Raw genomic sequence first — 25,011 nt, 5'->3', positions numbered from 1 at the left:
CAGGCTGTTTTTATTATCTTGTTGTTTTTTAATTAAAAACAAAGGGAGGTCAAAATGGATATTGAAGTTTGTAAATGAAACAAATATTCAGTCAAATATTTTAAGTAAAAAATTCCAGAAACCTGCTGGCAAACTGGAAAATGGGAAACAGTTGCACAGTGGTCACCGTGGTTGCCACATGTTATTTCTCTGTGTGTGTGTGTGTGTGTGTGTGTGTGTGTGTGTGTGTGTGTGTGTGACCTGCAATGCTCAAATACCCTTCCATTGCCCAGTGCTCTCAGACAACCAGAGGACCTGGCTTTCTCAGTTTATATCAAACTGGCTACATTAGCTTCTGGTGAGACTTTACCAGCAGCGGCCAGAAAAATGGCAGAACAGAAACTCATCTCCTTTCCTGCGGAAGCAACACCTCCACCAGTGTGGCAACTTCATAGAGCGTGTCCCCAGCAGCTGTGGGACAGGATGAAAGCAGTGTCACACCTCATGGGCAGGTCTGTCATGTGGAGAGCACCCTTCCTTTCAAAGATGAGCGTTTCCTTCTGAGCACGTGTTCTAACCACTCAAATAGAGGTGGGCACTGACTGGCACCACTACTGCCTCTGCCTCCCCCTGCCCCCCCACCCTTTTTTGAAATGATTTTTTAATGGAAGTGGCCATGGTATGTGTTTTGTGCTGAATTTCACGCTGTCAGTGTGGGTTAGGTGCACTCTAAGCATGCCTGCCTGCTTGGGCCTCTCAAGGATGCCTAGTTTGCAAATCTCAACTGGGTTTGCATGTCAGATGGGCACCAAGAGCTCCATTCTACCAAGACAACAGCTTGCCTGGTTACATGCACTAGCAGAAATATGGGTGCCCATGTTGTTGTACTGGTGGAAACTTAGCTATTTATGGCCTCTCAGATGGCTTTGTAGATAGTTCGCTTGGACTCAGGCACCTAAAGTTCTCCTTAAGTTGCACTTTAGGCATATAAGTACTTTTCTGGACCTCATCCAAACTGAAACATTGTGCTTTATTAGTTCTAAAAATGTGTTTTTTTAGGGGGAATGGAGGGGATAGTCACTGACTCGTGAACATTTTTTGAGATTTTGACTCTGAACATTTTTCCCCTTCCCCCTACCGATCCTGAAAGACACAATCTTAAAAACTCTTGCTGAACAGAGAAGTCTTGTCTGCCCAGTTTCATCCAGGATCTCAGATCCTTTTTACATCTCACCTTCCTATTCCCTGTCCCTCTGCTACCAGCCCAACTGAAATCTATGCCCTCTGTTATAATTAGAACAGCAGAAACCTGTGCTCCCATAATTTCAGTTATATCAAATATTCCTGGCTCAATTTACTCTGAAGAGCTTTTAGGCCAAAGTTCACCCCAGTTCAAAACCTATATCCCAAATAGTTTTCCCCTCAGTAGAATTCCTCTGAATTGCAATTTGGCTGGCTTCCCAGAAACCACTCTGCAAACTCCCACCAGCCTGAGAAGAAAAGACAACCTTAACAAGTCTCCAGTGATCCTCTGTGGTTTTATCTGTTTTTGTAGCCTTAGCAGAAGACTTTATGCAGCGCGCTGAGTCTGTACAAAGAAGGGACAGGTACATGGATGCAGACAATTTATGTGCAAAACAAACAGAAACCAGAGACTCTAGGACAAGACCTTCTGCAGATGGGAATCTTGCAAGCTTCTGGCTTGTGTATCAGTCAGATAAATTCTCACTCAGGGTCATAAAAGAATGAGTCTCAGTGTATTTAATATATCATAGAGGAAACAGATTCTGGATTCATTGCGACTTCCTGGCCCTTGAGATACTGACCGGCCCCAAAATGATGCTGACATTTGGATATACTTGGTTGGTGTTTCTGGCCAATACCACTATTTTGAACCTTAGAATCATAGAATCATTGGAAAGTGCAGGGCTGCATTGGGACATAAGGGGATCTTCTAGTCCAATCCCTTGCTCAATCTGGATAGGGATGATCCTGCCTTATCCCATACAAGTGCTTGTCTCCCTATTTCTAAAACTATGCAATCAACCCAGTCACACAATTACACAGTATATGTCCTCAAAAAACCCAGCAAGAGCACCTGAACCCCCCACAAGGGGGGAGACAAGGGCTATCAGTGTCCCACCACTGCAAAGGTTGTTGAAATACATTTGAGAGCTCCAAGGAAGAGAAGCATGTCCCCCAGCCCTGCAGAGGAAGGCAAAACTCCCCACTGTGTTGAGCCATGGTGATATTAATGCAAAGGGGAGGTGGGGGGAGGGAGTGTGGAAAGTGCAAGCTCCTATTTAAGTTGGAACTCGCCACTGGGTATTGTACCCACCAGGGATTGAGCTACATCAGCCTCTCTATATGGATACAACTACCATGCGGGCAGCATTTAGTCAGCCAACTGTGGCTGCTGGGCACTGCATGAGTAACATGTATTGTCTCACCTGGGCACTGCACGTGAGCTCAGAAATTGTGGGGAAAGGAAGTCGGGGGATCAGAATACTTGGGCACAGAGCCAAGAGAAGCTGTGACCTCAGATGAGGACACAGAGCCATTCGCCACAGCTGCATGTCTGGCAAAGGTCCAAGGGTCAGCAAGAACTACAACCTATTCCAAACCTCTCTGAGGGATCTGAAAAGGCAGAGAAGCATGAGCTAGACTATCTACTACCAGTGGCAAAGGACAACGGAGCTTCACTGGCTTTCACAGAAACCAGGAGCCACCATCTCTGCCAAAGCCCAGAGCAGTGTAGATCACCAGGATAACTCAGCTGCGTCAACCAGTCCTTTCCAGCAGCCCCCAGAGCTTCCCATGCTCTTCTGCACTGCTGCTACCAACAGGATTCCAAGCCAATAGCTGCAGTTAAAACTACTCATGTGGCTTCAGAGGAACCACAGCCCAGTTTTGTCATCCTTTGCCCAAAACCTCCATCCAACTGGTACCTTTCCACTATCCCTCCATTTTCACTAGAGTTGTTTAAAAATGTGTCCATCCTGCAGGAGATTCCAATACACTGGCGCTCATTTTCATCCCAGGTCAGGACACAAAGTTGAAACATTGGCATTTTTAAAGGAATGGAAAGTTCCATAAAGCTTTGATGCAGAAATGTCAAAACATTTAATTTTGGCCAAAATCATAATTAACTTGGGCCACCTGAGCTGCTGCTGAGCCTCATGGGAGTGCTGCTCAGGCACTTCACTGCCCCTCCATTCACTCCCATACACCAGGATCCCTGTTCACACTATATCTGGCAGAAGTCAGGATAGATTTTCACCTTAGGCCGCATCCAGACGAGCGAGCACATCCCTGTTGTGGTGTCCAAAAGCAGTTTGAGGCATCATGGGAGGCATGCTGTAAATGAAACTATGTTCCCCACACTGCATTTTTGCAGCATGGGGTCTAAATTTGACACCAGGAAATCACAAGAAAACACCAAGGAAAAAAGCAGTGCAGGGTGCGCTCCTGGAGCATGCCCAGGGGTAACCAGAGGTCGAGTCCTCCAAGGAGATGCTTTAGCACCCAGCCAGAGCATCTGTATGCCTGCTGTGTGCCCCTGCTGCTTCAACATGCTGCCTCAGTGTGCTGGGGCAAATAGAAGCAGGGCAAGGCTGGCAGCACCAGCTCAGACCCAGGCTCTGTCCCCAGTAAGCAGGGGCATGGGGGTAGGGGCACTGTAGGGTTTCTGTGGGGGAGGTTGTGGGTGGGTGTATGGGTGTGACATTTGCTGGTGGGGGGAGTCTGCTACCCTCTCCCTACCTCCCCATGGTGGATAGACCCTGAGACTGGCAGCAGCAGCTAGCCAGGCTTCAGGGCACTCATGGCCTGCTGCATGCAGTGCCAGGAGCCTCGGGTCATGGCAAGAACCATCCCAGTCCTGTCTGAAGGCGTGCACCACTGGGCTGGGCCGGCTCCTTTTGCCATGTGCAGCTCCCAGGTCTCAGGCAGTGCTGCACTGACATGGGGCTGTGCCTGCAGTGGGCCATGAGTGCCCCAACAGCCTAACTGGCTGCTGCTGCCAGCACCTGAGGCTGTGCACCACATGGGGGTGGCGGGGTGGGTGTGTGGCAGCCTCGCTCAAACTCTCCCTACAAACCGCACACCTACAAATTATCAAACCCCACACCCTCTTATACCCACACCCTCTCATGCCCCCCGGCCTTATTCTTGGGACAGGGGTTGTGGCTGCAGGGGGAGCTGTAGGAGACAGGGGGAGCTCTGATTTTTCTTTGATAAAAAAACCAAAAACAAACATCAAAGCATATAAATATTTAGAATTTATTTTATTATGATGATAGAGGCACGGGTAGGCTTCCAAACTGCTTTAAAACTGTAAATATATCAATTAGGGCTGTCAATTAATCGCTGTTAACATATACAATTAATGTGTTAATTGGTTTTTGCATTAATTTTTTAATGCATTGATTGCACATATGGTTTTGGAGCCTGTGCCTGGGCTCCACTCTGCTGCCATCACTGCCACCTCGAGACTGCCCACCAGGGCAGCGGTGGCAATGCAGAGGACTACAGGGCAACCTGGGTGCGGGCTTCTGCAGCAGGAAGGTGTGTGTGCATGTGTGTGTGTTGGGGGGGGGTATATGCACATAGACAAAGACTCACACAGACAAACATGAGTGACTGCAGCATGCACACAACCAGGAATGCAGTCCAGCAGCATGTAGAGCAGTGTCCAGTAGGTAAATCTGTGGAGGGGAAGGGGCAGGAGGAGAGGGAAGGGGTTGGGGGGCATGTAAAATGAGGCCCCTGTGGTGAGGGAGGGAGTGGGGCAGGGGCAGGGGCTGGGGTGAATGGGGCACTGGGATCGGGGCAGAACATAGGATGGAGCTGCAGGCAGCTCATCCAGGCGCATGGGGGTCTGCATGACTCCCCTCTGCTGTGTACACCCCTAGGGGAGGAATGGAGAGCATGTACCCCTAGGATTTGTATGTGGGGCAGAGGTGGGCTGCCCACTGTGGGCTGGGGCTCTGCACCATGCTGCCTTTGCCTTGGGAGCCAACAGAGAGAGAGAGAGAGAGAGGGGTGGGGGAGGGAGGGAGGGAGGCACGTTTCATTTTTATCGTGGAAGAACACAGATTTTTGGATATTTTAATAAGTGAATTTGGGATTTTTTTAATCAGAGAATTTGCAATTTTTAAACAGGAAACATAAGGATTCTTGCTAGTGAGGCAAGCGGTGGGACCCAGGCAGAGGAGCCTGCCCAGGGTTGCCACCAGGGACCCAGTTGGAAGGCAAACGAGGTGGCTGACCTCCTGGCCATTTGGGGCCAGGAGGACAAGCTTCAACAGTCCAAAGTGGGCCACTACAACGGGCACATCTTCCAGGTGATAGCTGCCCAGATGGCAGGATGGGGGCACACATGGCAGCAGTGCCGCATGAAAGCCAACTGTGCAGCCACAGCCCATTGGCAGCTGGCCCAAAGGTGCAGGTGGCGCTGCTGCAGTGCCTGTACCAAAGCCCCGGCAGCCATGTGGTCCCCGTCCAGGTCTGTCAGGCATGCAGACACAGGGCTGCAGGCCCTAAGGACAGGATGCTGTTGCAGGTGGCAGCAGGTCACAGCCAGGCAGCAGTCCCCGCTGGCAGATTGCTGCAGTGGGTAGGTAGAGGGCACAGGGGCCATTCTAGGTCAGGGCTGCTGCAGCAGTCCAGCTGGTACAGGGAGCTAGTGTCCCTATGTATCAACTGGCCAGGCCTCAGAAGCTCCTGAGGGCATGTAGCCCTGAGCTGCTCATTGGAGCAGCACTTTATACTGCCAGGAGCTGGCCCCAGCCTCCAGCTCCCCCTGGCTGGAGCTGGTAGGAGCGGGACAGGGTCAGTTTGCCCCAGGTGGCACAGTCTGCCCCACACCAAAGTGCATGTTCAGGCATGTGTGCTGAGGCACAAATGTCTGGCACAAATTTGTGCCAATGCTATTTGAGCTGCTGCAAGTGCAGATGCCTGCATGTGTGGACATGGCCTTATAGACCAATGATTCTCAATCAGGATACCTTGAGATCCTGTCAAGGGTGCTGTGGGATGCCATGCATTGTTAGCACTGTTAGGTGTGCAAACATGATTGGAAAGAAAAACCCAAAGATATCAAATAAGAATCCATAGTGTTAAAAACATTCTGACCTGTTGAGTTCTTCGCAACAGAAAAATTGCTCTATTATGTTTCCATAGTCAAAGAATTAGTGAAAATGAAGAGCTGTCATTTTTTGAGAAATGCTTTGAATCTAAAAAGATTGAGAACTATTGTTATATAAATTAACTGAATCAGAGATGCATACATTTTTGTAAGCAGCGTCTTATTTCATCAGATTCTATGGAAGGACTGCAGGAAGCAGAGCTTCTAAATAGAAAGCAGTGATTAGAATACAACGGGTAAGGACAGGGAAGAAAAAGGAAAGAGCACTTCCTGGAGATGCAAGGTGGGCAGGAGAAAGAAAACCAAAGCAGTTAATCCTTATGTCCCTCAATGAGTTACAAAAACTAATCCATATAATGAGATAACAATATAGTCTTAGTTTAGACCAGTGGTTCCCAACCTTTTTAATACTGTGGACTGGCACAGAAGTGGGATGGGATGCATGGAGCTGGCTGCCTCCCTCCTGGGGCTGCCCTTCCACCCAGCTTTAGCCCTGTGCATGACTGCCAGTGACAGAAGCCACTTGCCCGGGTGGACAGACAGGGGGTCCAAGAGGTGGGCTTGTGCCATGACCCGGCATCAAGCCTTCACAGCCTGGCACTTGCAGTCTGGTGGTTGGGAACCTCTGGTTTATACCATACTTAACACAGTCCAGGCTACGGATAATTTCTTGTTCTGCAATTTCCTGTTCAAGTTGGTTTCTAAAGCTGTGTTGTCTAAGAACAGCTATTCAGAGGTCAGCACTGGAACGTCCAGGGAGACGCAAACATTTTGCCACGGGCTTGTGCGTCTTTCTCAAGTTAGTGTCAGTTCATTCATTCTTTCATGCATGGATTGCCTCATCTGTGTAATGCACACAGTACAGGGGCACTGTAAGTAGGTGACAGCATATATGGTATTGACAGAGGAGCAAGTGAATGAACCTCAGATGTTATAATTCATGTTATTTGGTCCACTGATGGCATAGTGTGTATTGATGAAGGGACACAGCTAGCATATGGGTCAGGAGCACGGTCTGCTGCCTTGGTAAGGATTGGAGTTAGGAAGTCTGTTGCTAGAGAGACACTATTGAGGCTGGGAGCTGTCTACACCAAGACAGGTTTGTCCCTCATAACTACCTTGATATGGTCCTCATTTTCAGGGGGGAGGGAGGGTTGGAGGTCATTAATGATTAGGCCTGTGTGAGTCAGCAGCGATCCGATCTGGCTGCTTTGGATACCAGGGATCTGATCTGGAGCTCTGGATCGGGTTTCTGCCTCGATCCAGCCGAAGCAGCTCCAAAGCTTCAGAGCCACCTCAGAGATCTGGCCATAGGGTATAATGGGGAATCAATGAAATATCTATAACTTTGCTGTTTTTTGTCTGATTTGGATAAAACTGGCAGGGATGGTAGCTTCTGCTGAGAACATAAAGTCTGACAAGTTTCAAGAAGATCGGTGCAGGGGTTTGAGGGGAACTGTACCCCAAATTCTTGAAAGCAAAACTCATGTCACACCTGTGTGTTACAACACGGGGGTGAGGGGTGAAAACTGCAGGGGTGGTAGCTCTTACTGAGGCCATGAAGCCTGCCAAGTTTCAAGAAGATCGGAGCAGGGGTTTGGGGGAACTGCCTCTCAAGCTGCGGACAAGTAAAACTTGTGCCATGGGTGACCCTGTGTGTGTTAAGGCACAGTGGAGTGACAGCTGCAGGGATGTTAGCTCCTACTGAGGCCACGATGCCTGCCAGCTGTGGAGGAGATTGGTGCAGAGGGGCTCTGGGGCCCTGCACCCCTAGCTGCTGACAGACAAAATTCCTGGGAAGACTGTCTGTCCTGGGGCAGTTGATTGTCTGTATTGATTCTTTCCTCTCCTTAGCCTGGTTTTGTAGGTGCTAATGGATGCTTGTTAAGTCGTTATATAGTAGCTAGGTCCTGTGTATTGAGCTGGTCCCGGAGTGAATCATGACTGATCAATTGGTAACTGGTAACACAGCAACTTAGCCAGGCCTGCAGTAGCGTCTCCCAGGTGCCAAGCCAGAGACAGTCAGTGCCCCAAGCACCCATGGCACGAGTTTTGTTTGTCTGCAGCTTGAGGTGCAGTTTCCCCCAAACCCCTACATCAATCTTCTTGAAACTACATCATCTCAGCCAAGGTGTTATCTAGCCAGGTTTTGAAAACCCACAAGGATGGAGCTTCTGCCACCTCTCTAGGTAACCTGTTCCAGTGTTTTACTACCCTCCTAGTGAGAAAATTCTTTCTAATATCTCACCTAAACTTCCCTTGCTGCAACTTGAGACCATTGCTCCTTGTTCTGGCATCCACCACTACTGAGAACACTCTAGCTCCATTCTCTTTCCAACCTCCCTCCAGGTAGTTGAAGACTGCTATTAAGTCTCCTCTCAGTCTCCTCTTCTCTAGACTAAATAAGCCCAATTCCCCCAGCCTTTCCTCATATGTCATGTGCCCCAGCCCCCTCACCATTTTTGTTACCCTCCACTGGATTCTCCTCAATTTGTCCATCCTTTCAGTAGGGGCCCACAACTGAACACAGTACTCCAGATGTCACATCACTAGTGCTAAATAGAAGGGAATAATTACTTCCCTTCATAGGCAATACACCCCCTGAGAGTGAGCGCTCTTGGCTTAGGCAATGGGCATGGGGGGCAGGTGGAACGCTGGTGTGTGTCCCCGTCTTCCCCTCCGAAGAAGTGCCACCGGCACTTTCAGGCTTGGTGTCTGGCTGCAGAGGGGACCCCAGCCCCTGCTAATACCACCGCAGCCACCTGCTAAAAGCACTGCACCCACTTGACCCACCCTCACCACCAACACTTGCGTTGCTGCCTGTGGGTGGTCACCGTGCCCCCCCAGCCTCAGGAGGCACACGTCACCTAAGCTTCCCTTGACCTACTGGCATCACACCTACCAATGCAGCCCAGTATGCCATTAGCCTTCTTGGCAACTGGGGCAGACTGCTGACTTATATTCAGTTTATTGTCCATTGTAGCCCCTAGGTCCTTTTCTGCAGAATTGCTGCCCAGCCAGTCCAGTCAGTCCCTAGCCTGTACCGGTGCATGGGACCATTCCATCCTAAGTACAGGATTTTGCACTTGTACTTGTCCACATAAAATTCCTTTTGGCCCAGTCCTCCAATTTGTTTAGGTCACTCTGAATCCCAGCCTTACCCTCCAGCGTATCTACTACTCCCCCCAGCTTGGTGCTATCTGCAAACTTGCTGACGGTGCACTCTATGCCATCTTCCAGGTCACTGATGAAGACAACAAAACTGGGCCCAGGACCGATCCCTGGAGGACTCCACTTGGTATGGGCTGCCAACCAGACACTGAGCCACTGATTACTACTCTCTGAGCCCAATGCTCCAGCCAGTTTTCTATCCACCTTACAGTCCATTCATCCAGCTCATACTTTCCATACTTCCTTAGGTTGCCTGTGAGAATGTTGTGGAAGACTGTATCAAAAGCCTTGCTAAAATTTAGGTACCCCATATCCACCAGTCTCCCCACATCCACAGAGCCAGTAACCATATCATAGAAGGCAATCAGGTTGGTCAGGCATGACTTGCAAATTCCTCTCCTTGCTCTACTTCTACTGGTATTCACAGCCTCACCCTCATAATTTACAGCATTTTGCATATGTCATTAATGAGGTGTTTACTTCCCTTTGCAGATCACAAGTGAAAGCTGTAAATAAGATCCCACTAGGGAACTGCTGCAACTTAACACAACACCAGTCAGGATCAATGCCTGTTTAGGACCTCCTGGCCAACTACAGTACGCAAGACCCTGACCTGTCCAAAGAGAGTTCTCAATTCTAGGAGCTGCAGAGACCACTACTGGACTAAAAAGCCCAAAGGGAGGTAATCCCAACATGGATCAAAGGGGGCAGGAGGGCACAAAAGCCCCCCATGGCTCACCAAAAGCATCTGGGAATGTCTCCTAGCTAAAAGGGAGATGCACACCCAATGGCAGGGAGGGGCCATCACCAGGGAGGACTATACTGTGGTTGCTCAGGGCTGCAGGGGGGTGGTCAGGAAGGCCAAGGCGGAGCTGGAACTGGGACTAGCTACCCAGATCAAGGACAGCAACAAGTCCTTTTTTAAATACACAGGGGGCAAAAAGAAGGTACCGGGTAACGTGGGGCCCCTGCAGGACATGCTGGGAAATCTGGTCGTCACACCAGACAACAAAGGTAACCTATTTAACAACTTCTTTGCCTCCATTTTCCTGAGCAGAGACCAGATCAGCCCCCACACTGGGACCCCCTCAGGCCCCAGGAGAGGTGCACTCAGGCCAAGGGTTAGTGAGGATCTAGTGAGGGAACTTCTGGTGGGACTGGATGTATTTAAATCAGCTGGTCTGGACGATCTCCACCCCAGAGTGCTGAGGGGATTAGCTGAGGTCATTGTGGGACTCCTGGAACGGCTTTATGAGCACTCGTGGTGCTCTGGTGTGGTGCCAGAGGACTGGAAAAGGGCCAACATGGTTCCCATCTTCAAAAAGGGGAGAAAGAAGGAAGGACCTGGGAAACTATAGGCCAGTTAGTCTTACCTCAATCCTGGGTAAGCTTTTTGAGAGAATTATCCTGGCGCATGTCCACGAGGGGCCAGCAGGGGAGATTATGCCGAGGGGCAACCAACATGGTTTCATTAGAGGCAGGTCCTGTCAGACCAACCTGGTGGCCTTCTACGACCAGGTCACCACATCCTTAGATGCAGGTGTTGCAGTGGACATAGTCCTTCCAGACTTTCGGGAGGCCTTCGACACTGCCACTCACCCCGTTCTCATTAAGAAACTGGGGGGCTGTGTGTTGACACCTACACAGTCAAATGGGTCACCAGCTGGCTGGAGGGCCACACCCAGAGAGTGGTGGTGGATGGGTCATATTCGACCTGGAGGGATGTGGGCAGTGGGGTCCCCCAGGGCTCGGTCCTCGGGCCCACACTGTTCAACATCTTCATTAGTGACTTGGACAAGGGGGTAAAAAGCACCCTGTTCAAATTCGCAGACAACACTAAGATGTGGGGGGATGTGGGCACACTATACAGGAGGAATAGGTTGCAATCGGACCTAGACAGGTTACAGGGGTGGGCGGATGAGAACAGGATGGGATTCAACACTGACAAGTGCAAGGTGCTGCACCTAGGGAGGAACAACCAGCACCATACCTACAGCCTGGGGAACTCCCTTCTCATCAGTGCAGAAAAGGATCTTGGAGTCATCATTGATGCCAAGATGAACATGGGCCGGCAGTGTGGGGATGCAGTCAGGAAGGCCAACCGCACCTTGTCATGCATCCACAGATGCATCTCAAGCAGGTCCAGGGAGGTGATCCTCCCCCTCTATGCGGCACTGGTCAGGCTGCAGCTGGAGTACTGCTTCCAGTTCTGGGCGCCGCGCTTCAAGAGGGATGTGGACAACATGGAGAGGGTCCAGAGGAGGGCCACTTGCATGATTGGGGGCAGCAGGGCAGGCCCTACGAGAAGAGGCTACGGGACCTGAACCTGTTCAGTCTCCACAAGAGAAGGCCGAGGGGGGAGCTAGTGGCTGTTTACAAACTAGTCAGAGGGGACCAGCAGGCATTGGGGGAGTCCCTGTTCCCCCGAGCACTACCAGGAGCGACAAGAAATAACAGTCACAAGCTTGCAGAGGGTAGATTCAGACTAGATATCAGGAGGCGCTACTTCATGGTCAGGGCAGCTAGGATCTGGAACCAGCTTCCAAGAGAAGTGGTGCAGGGTCCTACCCCGGGGGTTTTTAAGAGGAGACTAGACAATCACCTTGCTGGGGTCGTTTGACCCCAGTACTTTTTGCTGCCATGGCAGGGGGTCAGAACTGATGATCTGCTCAGGTCACTTCTGACCCTACCTACTATGAAACTATGAAAAAACTATAAATATAGCACAGTTACTCTTCCCATCACTGATTTGCTGTTTGATGTCAGCAGCCAGTAAGAAAGTTGGCAATACAAGGCATATTGCAAGAGACCTAGTCACTCCATAATTAATGCTCCTGCCAGCTTCCTTCAGCTAATTCTCACTATATCTTTGCTTTATAAAATATTTTTGCTTTGAAAAGCACCAAATTTGTGGTGAGGGCAAAAAAGGTTTCAGCAGAATTTGAGAAAAAATATTTCAAGAGCTGGCTTTTCATTTTTGATTCTGTAGAATTTGAAATCTCTGGGTTCCTCTTGCAAATCATGTTTGCACACCTAACAATGATGACATTTCATAGCACCCTGTTATACCCCTAAAAGGATTTTAAGGCACCGTGGCTGAGGTCTCATCATTAGGCTAATATGCCCTCTAGTTCAGAAATAGCTTCTTGTGCTTTGGCTCCATCTGGAGCCAATAGATTGTACTTGATCAGAGTTACTTGTGGATTTCCTTGAGGTCAGTCCTCTTCTGGTTGAGTTCAATGGGAATAATGGGTCTGACCACTGACATTAACTAGAGTTTTTCTATCAGTGGTAGATGAAGCAATCTGAAAGGCCAGAGCTTGCAAGTGTTTTTCATTTAGGGTTCTGAGTTTTTTCTTGGAAATGTTTTCTATTTGTATTTCCATTTGTATTTTCTCCCTCTCCCTCTACCCTCACTCTTGACTGCAGTTTTTACAGTGAACCAATCATGATAATAATGAAAAAGGCTTAAGCATAAAATAATATAATTTGAAGTTGAGGAGCCCTGTCAGAGATTGTGCTCGTCTCAGATAGGTGAAAACACTAGGGCCACATCCAGATGAGCAGGGGCATGAGGTTTGTGGTACCACAAACCACACGCAGGGAACATTAAAACATGCCTTGTGCTGCAAATTTGCAGTGCTGGGCCAAAATTTACTACCAGGAAATCCCAGTAGCAAAAAAAAAAGCACCAGGAAAAAATGTGGTGTGGCACATGAGACAGGAGTGTGTGCCTGAAGACACAGATGTTCTGGCTGCTGGCCAGAGCATCTCCTCTCTTTCAGTTGTGCCCCAGCTCTTCCAGGATGCTGGGAGCTGGAAAAGGCTGGGCACAGGCAGTTTGCCCAAGGCGGGACACTTTGTCCCTCCACAAAGCACACATGCAGGGGCACGTGCTGTGGCAAAAAGTAGCAGCACAAATTTGTGCCGTTATTGTTTTTGCCACTGCAAGCACGCACCCCGGCACATCGGGGCATAGCCTAGAAGGTCAAATTTTCAAAACATGCCCTACTGATTTAGGAGCCTACATCCCATTTCCAGAAGTGATTTAGGCACCAAGTATTTATGTCTTCTCTAAAATCAGTGGAACTAAACTACCTAAGAAGAGATACAAGGTGGTCATGGTGGCTGACTCCCTCCTGAGAGAGACAGAGGGAGCAATCTGCCACCCTGACCACCTGGTCTGTGAGGTCTGTTGCCTTCAAGGGGCCCATATTCGGGATGTGGCAGAGAGGATTCCTAAACTTGTCCAGCCCTCCAACCACTACTCCATGCTCCTCATCTACGTGGGCATGAATGACACAGCTTGGAGCAAACCTGGCCAGGACATAGATTTAATAGATTTCAGAGACATTAGGTGTGGAAGGGACATCACAAGATCATGAGGTCCAGCCCCCTGCCCAAAGGGCAGGAAGTCAGCTGGGGTCAGGTGACCCCAGCAAGATAATCATTCAAACACAACTTGAACATGTCCAGAGTGGATGCCTGCACCACTTCTGGGGGGAGTCTAATCTAGACTCTGGAGACTTGGACAGTAAACAAAATTTTACTTATGTCCAGTCTAAAACGGTCTTCCAGCAATTTGTGACCATTGGACCTTGTTTTCCCTAGGGGAGCCATGGTGAACAGATGTTCTCCAAGATCCTGATGAACACCCTTTATATATTAATAATCTGCCACCAAATGCCCCCTGGGCGTACGCTTCTCCAAGCTGAAGAGTCCTGTGCCTCTCAGTCTCTCCTCGTAAAGCCTGCTCTCTTGGCCTCTAATCATGTGCGTGGCTCTCCTCTGGACTCTCTCGAGCTTCTCCATGTCCTTCTTAAAGCGTGGAGCCCAGAATTGGATGCAGTATTCCAGCTGCGGCCTCACCAAGGCCGAATAAAATGGGAAAATGATATCTTGGGTCTTGTTTGAGATGCATCGGTAGGTGCACGTCAGGATTTCATTTGCTTTGCCAGCTGTGGCATCACATTGGTGGCTCATATTCATCTTGTGGTCAACTCCCAACACACCTAGAGGCTTGGCGGCACCAAACTGACTAGCACCATGACTGAAAGGGACTTGGGGGTAATAATAGACCACAGTATGAATATGATCTGGCAGTGCAATGCTGTAGCCAGTAGGACAAATAATACTCTGGCATGCATCAATCAATGCATCTCCAGCAAAACCAAGGAGGTGATTCTTCCACTGTACTCAGCGCTGGTGAGACCGCAGCTGGAGTACTGCCTCCAGTTCTGGGCACCACACTTTAACAAGGACATGGACAAGCTTCAGAGAGTCCAAAGAAGAGACACCTGTATGATCAAAGTCTTAAAAAGCAAGCCATACGAGGAAAGGCTGAGGGATCTGGGACTCTTCAGCTTGGGGAAAAGAAGCCTGAGTGTGGACCTGGTAGCAGCTTACCGCTACACTAGGGGAGTACAGCAAGGGCTTGGTGAGCAACTGTTCACCAGGGCACCTGAGAGGAAAACCAGGAGTAATGGCCACAAACTCCTGCAAGACTGATTAAGGCTCAACATTAAGAAAAACTTCTTCACAGGCAGGGTGTCTGTGGAATAAGCTCCCTCCAGAGGTGGTGCAATCACCTATCCTGAAAATCTTCAAGAGGAGCCTAGACAGTCACCTTGCTGGGGTCACCTGACCCCCAGTTATCTTTCCTGCTTGGTGCAGGGGGCTGGACCTGATGACCTTTTGAGGTCCCATTCGGCCTTACTATCTATGAGTCTATGAATGACCCCCAGTCTCTTTCGGACATAGTGCTAGTGAGTGAAGCACTGCCAAGCCTATAGGTATGATGTGGATTCTTTCTCCTAAGGTGGAGCACCTTGCATTTATCTATGTTGAAGGTCATCAGGTTTATATCTGCCCACCTTGTGAGCCTGTCCAGGTCAGCATGAATCCCTAGCCTATCCTCCGGTGTAACTGTGCTTTCCCATAGTTTAGTGTCATCCGCAAACTTAGCCAGTCTGCCTCTGACACCCTAATCAAGGTTGTTAATGAATATATTAAATTATACTTGTCCAAGTACTGAATGCTGAGGGATGCCACTGGTCACTGTGCACCATGCTGACTCGGTTCCATCGACTATCACTCGCCGGGTCCAACCATGGAGCCAGGTCCCCAGCCATCAGACTGTAAGGTTGTTGAGACTGCAGTTCCTCAGTTTTGCCATGAGGACATCATGGGAGACCAAGAAAAAGGCTTTTTTCAAATCCAAGTAAATGACATCAACCTCTCCCCACTGTCTAGGTGATGTGTCACCTGGTCATAGAAGAAGATGAGGTTGGTCAGGCACAACCTATCCAAAATGAAGCCATGTTGGCTGTCTTAGAATGGCGCCTTCTGTCAGCCTGTTGTTCATGGATTCTTTGATAATTTTTCCCAAGATCTTCCCAGGGATTGAGGTCAAACTGATTCATCTGTAGTTCCTTGGATCTTCCTTCCTTCCTTTCTTGAAGACAGGCACCACATTGGCCCTCTTCCAGTCTTTAGTAACCTCTCCTGAGTGCCACGAGTTTGAAATATCTGTGCCAAAGGTAAAGCAATGATGTCAGCCAACTCCACGATAGTGCATTCCATTAGGGCCTGCTGACTTACGGATGTCCAGCTTCTCAAGGTGTTCCCTCAAGGTCTTCGCCAAATGTAGGTGTATGGTCACCTGTATCCTTGTAATCCTGTGTCCTGTCAGGCAGGGTGATCCCCTTGGGCTGGTGAAAAAACAGCGCAAAGTAATCATTGAGGAGATTAGCTTTTTCCTAGGTGTCAGTTGTCAGTGGCTCCATTTGATTTAGCAGTGGTCCAGTGTTGCACTTATTTTGTTCTTACTTCCTACGTATCTGAAGAAGGACTTTTTATTATCCTTGCCAGCTTTTCATTCCCATAGCCAGCTTGAGCTCGGTTTTGGCCTTGGCTTTTCCGGTCCTCTCCCTACAGGTGTGGGCCAGTGATGCATAATCCTCTTTAGAGATATTTCCAGTCTTCCAACCCATATAGGCTTCTCTTTCAAGATTACCGAAGTCCATGAGTTCCCTATTTAGCCAAGGGAATTTCCCAGCTCTTTTACTACCTTTCCTGCGGGCAGGAATGGACTTTCCTTGTGCTTTTAGGATTGTGTCCTTAAGAAGAGACCACTTAACTTGGACTCCCTTCCTGGTCAGATCATGATCTCTCAGGGCCTTGACAACCAACCTCCTGAGCTTGTGAAAATCAGCTTTCCTAAAGTCAAGGATTTCTGCACTGCTGACTAATTTCCCAGCTTTGTGATGGTTAAGGAAGATAGTCAATTCATGACCACTGTCACCAAGCTTCCCTGCAATTCACAGGTCACTCACTAGATCATCCCCTTTGGCCAGAACCAAATCCAGTAGTGCTTCGTCTCTTGTCGGCCCGTGGACTTCTTGAGTCCAATACAGCTTGTCAATGCAGGTGAGAAAGCTACATGACTGATCAGATTTGGCTGAATGCTCCTCCCATGAGATGTCAGGGTGGTTGAAATCACTCATGACAACCATGCACTAAGAACGTGCAGCCTCTGCTGGTTCCCTAGAGAATTTGTAATATTCTCCGGGTGAGGCCAAAAAGCCTGCCAAGTTTCAAGAGGATCGGTGCAGCGGTTTGGGGAAACTGCACCTCAAGCTGTGGAGAAGCAAAAGTCGTGGCATGGGTGACACTGTGTGTGTTAAGGCCCAGCAGGGTGAAAGCTGAAGGGATGGTGGCCCCTGCTGCGACCACAAAGCCTGCCAGCTGTTAAGGGGATCGGTATTGGGGGTTCTGGGACCCTGCACCTCTAGCTGCTGATGGACAAAACTTTTGACATGGGTGCTTGTGGGACTGACTGCCTCTGTCTTCAGGCAGTTGATTGTCTGTATTGATTATTTCCTCTCCTTAGTCTCTGCTTTTGTAGGTGCTAATTGATGGTAATTAACTGGCAACATTAGCTAGGTCCTGTGTATTGAGCTGGTCCCTGAGTGAATCATGATTGATTGGTAACTGGTAACACAGTAGCTTAGCAGCCAGGCCTGCAGAAGTGTCTCCCAGGCCCCAAGACAGAGACAGTCAGTCGCACAAGCACCAATGTCATGAGTTTTGCCTGTCAGCAGTTAGGGGTGCAGGGCCCCAGAACCCCCCTGCACCAATCTCCTCGACAGCTGGCAGGCGTTGTGGCCACAGCAGGGGCCACCATCCCTGCAGCTGTCACCCCGCTGTGCCTTAACACACACAGGGTTACCCATGGCACGAATTTTGCTTGTCCACAGCTTGAGGTGCAGTTCTTCCCAAATCCCTGCACCAATCTGCTTGAAACTTGGCAGGCTTCATGGCCTCAGCAGTAGCTACCACCCCTGCAGTTTTCATCCCCTATGTTGTAACGTCTAGACATGACATGAGTTTTGCTTTCAAGAATTTGGGGTGCAGCTCCCCCAAACCCCTGCACCGATCTTCTTGAAACTTGGCAAGTTTCATGCACTCAGCAGAGGCTACCATCCCTGCAAGTTTTATCCAAAGTGGACAAAACCCCCCAAAGTTATAGATATTTCATTGTTTCCCCATTATACCCTATGGCCAGATCTCTGAAGTGGACTCTGAAGCTTTTCTGAAGCACTTTGGAAGCTCTGAACTGCTTCAGAAAGCCTAATGAAGCCAGTGCTTTGACCCAGACATGCTGCTTTGGACACCAAAGCTCTTTCTGAAGCCTCGCACAGCCCTAATGGCTATACCTTGTACAGGAGAGATCATATTGCAAGGAATGGTAGGGATGTAGCTCTATGTGAAGGAGCAGCACACTTCCTTACAAGCAGAGATTAGCATCCAAGGATGCTACTTGAGACCCTCTGTGTTAGAATATGGGGAGAACATGGTGAAGGGGATATAACTGTAGGTGTCTATTACAGATGTCCTAACCAGGAGGAAGAGCTTGACCATGAGTTAGGAAATGGGCAGAGGCTGTGCGCTCTCGGTGCATGGTTGTCATGGGCAACTTCAACCACCCTGTCATTTCATGGGAAGAGCATTCACAATCTGATCGGTTGTGAAGCTTCCTCACTTGCATTGACAAGCTCTATATGACTCAAGAAGTCTACAGGCCAACAGGAGGTAAGGCACTGCTGGATCTGGTACTGGCCAAAGGGGATGATCTAGTCAGTGACCTGAGGATCAAAGGGTGCTTGGTGACAGTGAACACAAGTTGATCAATTTCTCTATCCACTGCAAAGCTAGCAAAGCATTTAGCAATGCACAAATCCTTGACTTTAGGAAAGCTGATGTTTACAAGCTCAGGAGGTTGGTTGTTGAAGCCCTGAGAGACCATCAGCTGACAGGGAGGGGAGTTCACGAAGAGCAGTCACTCCTTAAGGACGTGATCCTAAAAGCACAAGGGAAGTCAATTCTCACCCACAGGGAAGGTAGCAAAAGGGCTGGGAGACCCTCTTGGCTCAATAAGGAACTCATGGCCCTCCTGAATCTGAAAAGAGAAGCTTATAATGGATGGGAGTCGGGAACTGCCACTAAGGAGGATTATGCAGCACTGGCCTGCACCTGTAGGGAATGGACCAGAAAAGCCAAGGCTGAAACTGAACTCAAAATGGCTATGGGTATCAAGGACAATAAAAAGTCCTTCTTCAAATATGTGGGAAGTTGGAAAAAAAACAAGGACAACATCAGACCCTTGCTGAACCAAACGGCGCAGTTGGCAACTGACACCCAGGAAAAAACTAATCTTGTCAATGATTACTTTGTGTTGGTTTTCCACCAGCCCAAGCGCATTACCCTGCCTGATGGGACAAAGGACTACCAGGGTAAGGGCGATCATATGCCTGTAATTGGTGAAGATTTTGTGAGGGAACAGCTTGAGAGGCTGGGCATCCACAAGTCAACTGGCCGGGATGGAATGTACCCAAGAGTGCTAAAAGAGTTGGCTGACATCATAGCACAACCAATGGCAAGGATATTTGAGAGCTCATGGTGCTCAGGAGAGGTTCCTGAAGTTTGGAAGAGGGCCAATGTGGTGCCTATCTTCAAGAAAGGAAGGAAGGAAGATTCAGGGAACAATAGGCAAATCAGTTTGACCTCAATCCCTGAAAAGATCTTGAAAAAAATGATCAAAGAAACCACCACCAACAGGCTAAGAGAAGGCAACATTCTGAGAGATAACCAACATGGCTTTGTTGAGGGTAGGTCTTGCCTGACCAACCTCATCTCCTTCCATGAACAGGTGACGCATCACCTGAACAAAGGAGAAGAGGTTGACGTCACATATTTAGATTTCAAAAAAGCCTTTGACTTGGTCTCCCATGATGTCCTCATGGTAAAATTGGGGAACTGCAGTCTTAACAACCTTATGGTCTAATGGCTGGGGAACTGGCTCCGTGGTCGCACCCAGAGAGTGATAGTCAATAGAACCGAGCCAACGTGGCACATGGTGACCAGTTGTGTTCTCCGGGGCTCAGTACTTGGACCAGTACTCTTTAATATATCCATAAATGATCTGGATTCAGGTGGACTGGCTAAGTTCGTGGACAGCACCAAATTATGGGGAAATGCAGTCACTCTAGAGGATAGGCTGGCAATTCAGGCTGAGCTGGATAGGCTTCCAAGGTGGGTGAATCAAAATCAGATGACATTCAACAAGGAGAAATGCAAGGTGTTCCACCTCAGGAGAAAAATCCCACATGATACTTATAGGCTTGGCAGTGCTTCACTAGCACCACAACCAAAAAGTCATGATTGACCACAAGATGAACATAAGCCACCAATGCGATGCTGCAGTCAGAAAAGCAAATAAAACTCTGGCTTGCATCTATCAATGCATCTCAAGCAAGACCCAAGAAGCCATCCTCTCACTTTACTCAAACTTGGTGAGGCCACAGCTGGAGTACTGCATCCGTTCTGGGCTCCACACTTTAGAAAGGATGTGGAGAAGCTTGAGAGAGTCCAGAGGGGAGCCACATGTCTGATTAGAGGTCAAGAGAACAGGCCTTATGAGGTGAGGCTGAAAGGTATGGGACTCCAGGAGAAGCAAAGGCTCAAGGGTGACTTGGTGGCAGCCTATAAGTATATAAGGGGTATGCATCAGGAACTGGGAGAATGTCTGTTCACCAGGGCACCCCAAGGGAAGACAAAGTCTAACGGTCATAAAGCTGCCGGAAGACTGTTTTAGACTGGACATAAGAAAAAACTTCTTTACTGTCCAAGTCTCCAGAGTCTGGAATAGACTCCCCTCAGAAGTGCTGCGAACACCTATTTTGGATACCTTTAAGAAATGCTTGGTTACTTATCTTGCTGGGGTGATCTGACCCCAGCTGACTTCCTGCTCCTTGGGCAGGAGGCTGGACCTGATGATCTCATGAGGTCCCTTTCAACCCTAATGTCTATGAAATCTATTAACCTAAGTCAATTTTGAAAATGGGACTTAGGAAGCTCTGAAAATCTTTTTCTTTCTGCTTCTTAACTGTGGCAAAAAAAATATTTTTTGTCAAAAGGAGCCCCCTTTTCTGTTCATAAATGATCTCTAATTGTCTGAGATTCATTGGGATTCCCACAAAATTTGTTTGTGGTTTGTAATTGCTTGGCAGCTGCTCATGTGTTTATACATCAGTCTGTGGATTGCTAATGAGGTGTCCTGCTGGCTTTGCTCTGAGAGTTTAGTATTTACAGTTCAAGAGTCAGCCTGTGGTACTGGCATTCCTCTGGCTCATACCTTCTCCTGTGAGTCAGGCCACTGGAATCAGTGGGTCACAAACAGACTGAGGTGCTATTCAGTGGAAACAAATAAAAAAAAAAGATGGCTCAGTCTGTCCCCAAATGCCAGGGTTCTTTGACTGGAAGCATACATGAAATACTTCATATAAGAGCTTATTACCCCAGTGTGCTTTGATCTCTCTCAATTCTATGACTTGATGCAGATACAGTAGGGAGCCACTGATTTGAACACCAATTATCTGGGCTGTTCCACTATCCAAATGCAGGACATGCTACCAATCTGTGTGGTACCAGTCAGAGAGCAATGGCAACTGAGAGAGAGAACTGTCAATGATTGAGAAAAAACCCCTGACATTCTTAACATACTGAAAAAAATGCTGCTCACTCATGATGTATACAACTGTTAATGTAATACCAGTATAAGCTTCATGAACCAAACAATCTGATTTGAGAGACAGGTTTTGGTAATGACTCTGCTGTACAATGTAGAAGTGGTGTAGATAGACAAGGGCCACTAGATGTCCCTCTAACACAGCTGGATGCCCCTCTGAAGGTTGGATCCTTCAGGCTATTTTGACATTATACTCAAGAGGTGAGATTACAACTCCTGTCAGCACTCCCTAATCTGGCTAGCAAGGGTAGCAATGCAGGGAAAACAGAGCAACATGGGCTTCAACACTGGCTGGCCACCTAAGTGAGCTTGTATACCTTGCAGCAGACACCACTACCACTGCACTTATATTAGCACCCATGTGCACTAGTACAGGGCTAAGTCTATCCATCCTATGATCCTAATGGGAGTGGGAGTGTAGACACTGCCTTGGTTTGTTATTCTTCCTTCCACCAAAATCAGGATGGAGCAAGGAGCATAAAGGGAAAGAAATGAGCATGCTGAACACAATGCTGTACTACCTCCTTAACCCAATAGCCAAGTTACTTAAATAATAGCTGCAATGATTCTGAGGGAACAAACAAAGCCGGCTAACATAACCCCATGCCCAGGGACAAATGTTACCCTGGCACGCACAGTCAAAGTAATAACAATTTCCACTGAATATTTGAATTTCTTAGAAGCTGTAGAAGGATCTGTCCATTCTGAGATTAATTGGGGTACAGCTTCTGCTAGCAATTGATATGCCAGGACCTCTGGCTATCCAAAACTAAATTGGGCCATGTGTTGGGATGTGCCCTGGGCCACAGTTTCCTTTAATTCATGCAGACACGCTCTTGCAGTTCTGCCCCATATACAATCCCCCCTCTTGCGAAGAACAGCTGTAGTTACTGGAGGGCTCACGTGGTCTGTTGTTAGTGCACTGACCTATTGCTTTGCAATACTCTACAGGGCCTGGGGCATTCTCATTTTAAATACTCATGATGGTACAGAGAAATCTGTCTCAACCACCAAATGTCTGATCGCAACAACAAACAGAATGACAGATCCCTTGAATCCAGATCCTAATGAAGAGGAACGAAATAGGAAGCACTGAACATATTCTCAGATTTGCTCCTCTAAGGAGTTTTTCTAGTAGATAGGAAAAGATAATCCAAAGTAGAAACTATGAAACCTAGACAAAGAGAAGGGAAGGACTAGTGGTAAGGCAAACTGGTGCTTAATGTGGAAAGGGACTCCATTCAGAATGAACAGTGTCTCCAGCTACACAACCCATGTGGCCCATCCCTGGTCTATCATTATGTATGTATCACAGATATGGCACTTCTCTGCTAGCTTCCCAGCTTGGTTCCATCCTCCATGGTTCCATTATATTGGTACCGCAAGAAAACAAGCACCAGCACCCAGCCAGTTATGAGAGAGTCCAGTTATTTGGCAAAGTCTGGTCCTCCTGCTCCTTTAGCCTTCCATGAAGTCAATATTTCACCCAGAGTCTTCATCACTCTCAAACCTATCCCAAGTCTAGCAGAAAGGAGTGCATAAATATGGGGAGCTAGCTATAGAACACAGCTGATAATGCCAGAGGTAACTACATGAAGTGTAGGATGGTTTGGATAGAGATGATCCTGCCTTAGGCAGGATGCAGGACTAGATGACCTACGGAGGTCCTTTCCAGCCCTACTTCTCTATGATTCTACAAGCATTACTTGAACACCCATCTATCAAGCGCCAGCATCACACAGTTGCACCTGCATCAGACGGGTGGGCACATAGAGTATTAGTCTCTAGAAACAAGCATCTGATACTAATGAACTCTTATGGCTAGGCTTTGGGGGTGATAGGCCTTAGCAGGGCATTCTTAGCATGTGGCTACTGGGGACATGAAGAGATGCCATGAATCTTATGTTGGAAGAAAACCAGGTTGAAAAATTCCAAAGGCAAAAACATCCAGTTCTGACATTCCTGGAAGGAAATTTTTCAGGTTTCAGATTTTAAAATGTTTTCTCATGTAACTTTTTTTTTTAATTTGGAATTTGAGTATGTATCACAATCTAGGGCAAGAGAAAAAAAGGAAAGATTCAAAATCAAAATGAAACATTTTGCCTCTCTCCAGACAAAACATTCTGAAAGGAATATGCATCAGAATTTTCCTTCCAGAGAGGCTGGATACATAGCTGGCTGGGGTATTATTATCCCAGTACTCATTCCTGCTCAGGGCAGGGGGTCAGAGTTGATGATCTGTTCAGGTCCCTTCCAACCCTAGAAACTATGAAGTTCAGAGTATTTGGTTTTCGCTGGCACTCAGAGAGAAGGCAGAATTCATAACCCTTTGTGAAACACAACATTTATCTTCCTCATAGTTCTAACAGCCTCTCTGAAACTGGCTACTATTAGCTCAGTTACAGACACCTATAAAGCTGTGCACCAGACCAGCATGCTCCAAGACAGGTCCAACTAGAACCTCCAAATAGAATATGAAAAAAAAACCACATTGCAGAAACAATGGCAGAGAAGCAAATGGTACTTTGTGCTGGGAGCCGGAGGGGAAGGGGGTTTTTTTCAGACACAAATGAATCTTTCCAATAGTTAATCACCATGCAGCCCTCACTGTTCAACAACCCAAGGAGCTGCTCATGAGCCTCAGTTTTACCACAAGCACTTACCAAAATGGCACTGCTTGCACTGCTGGCTTAGGCACATTAATGTCATGGGTATGAAAAGGAAATTTAAAATTATGGCCTAACTGATGCTAGCTCAGGAACTATTCCCATACAGTGCTGGAAGGTCTGTTATCTTCCTCTGGGGTCAGTGATCTCCTTGGGCATTCATAGATGTGCTCCGGGTACTTTAATAGTGAGTTGTGCTAATTAAAAGTGCCTCAGCATCATGTATATCAGTGTGCCCACACTGAAAAATGGTGGCGGGGCACTTTGAACTAACGCTCATTAAACAACCTTTAGTTTAAAGCACCCCACCACCATCTTTCAGTGTGGGGATGCTGATACACGTGATGTGGGAGGCTGCTGGAGCACATGCATTTCCGCGTTTCAGCAGACAATTAATTGGGTCTGCTCTGGCACGCTGGATTTACAGCATGTTGGAGCAGCCTCGCTGCATGTCTGTAGGAGCCCCTTCATGGCAGATGAGCAGATCAGACCCCCCAAGATCAGTCTTCGGCTTGCTCCTTGCCTCTGGGGCTCCCTGCCAGCTCCCACCAAACAAAGCTCCAGGGCAGTTCCACAGTGTGGAGGCAATTTCAGCAATGCCACCCAACTGAATTAGGCAGTGAACACCTTCAGGGTTCCTGGGGGGAACTGCCCTGGCTCTGGGACCATACCCCACTAGCTAAATCAGACATAAAGATGGATCTCAGGGCATACGTATCTGCATGCACTCACTGCAGAGTCAAGCAATGTGAGGGAACTGCTGGCAGGGACCAAGCTAGGATGGGTGTGGCGGGATGGTCCTGTTCAGCACCACAGGTGAAGTAAGAACATGTAGGGGAAGCATGTACAACCAGTGTCCTGTGACTTCACATTACTAATAAATATTCACTGGAGCCTAAGAAACTGTCTTTTTCTCTCGAGTGTGGGTTCTGCCAGGGCCCTTGGGTAAGACTGGATAG

The 25,011-nt window shown here is 48.2% G+C and overlaps 1 protein-coding gene across 7 annotated transcripts in view; it reads right to left on the bottom strand.

The window, feature by feature from the left end:
- SCN4A (sodium voltage-gated channel alpha subunit 4) overlaps positions 1–25,011 on the bottom strand; it is a 168,533-nt gene that overhangs the window by 30,336 nt on the left and 113,186 nt on the right. The window lies entirely within an intron of this gene.

The sequence above is a fragment of the Crocodylus siamensis genome, chromosome 4 (genome assembly GCF_052110815.1).
Source record: "Crocodylus siamensis isolate JL-2025a chromosome 4, ASM5211081v1, whole genome shotgun sequence".
Taxonomy (NCBI): domain Eukaryota; kingdom Metazoa; phylum Chordata; order Crocodylia; family Crocodylidae; genus Crocodylus; species Crocodylus siamensis.
This window is presented reverse-complemented; position numbering and strand designations above follow the sequence as displayed.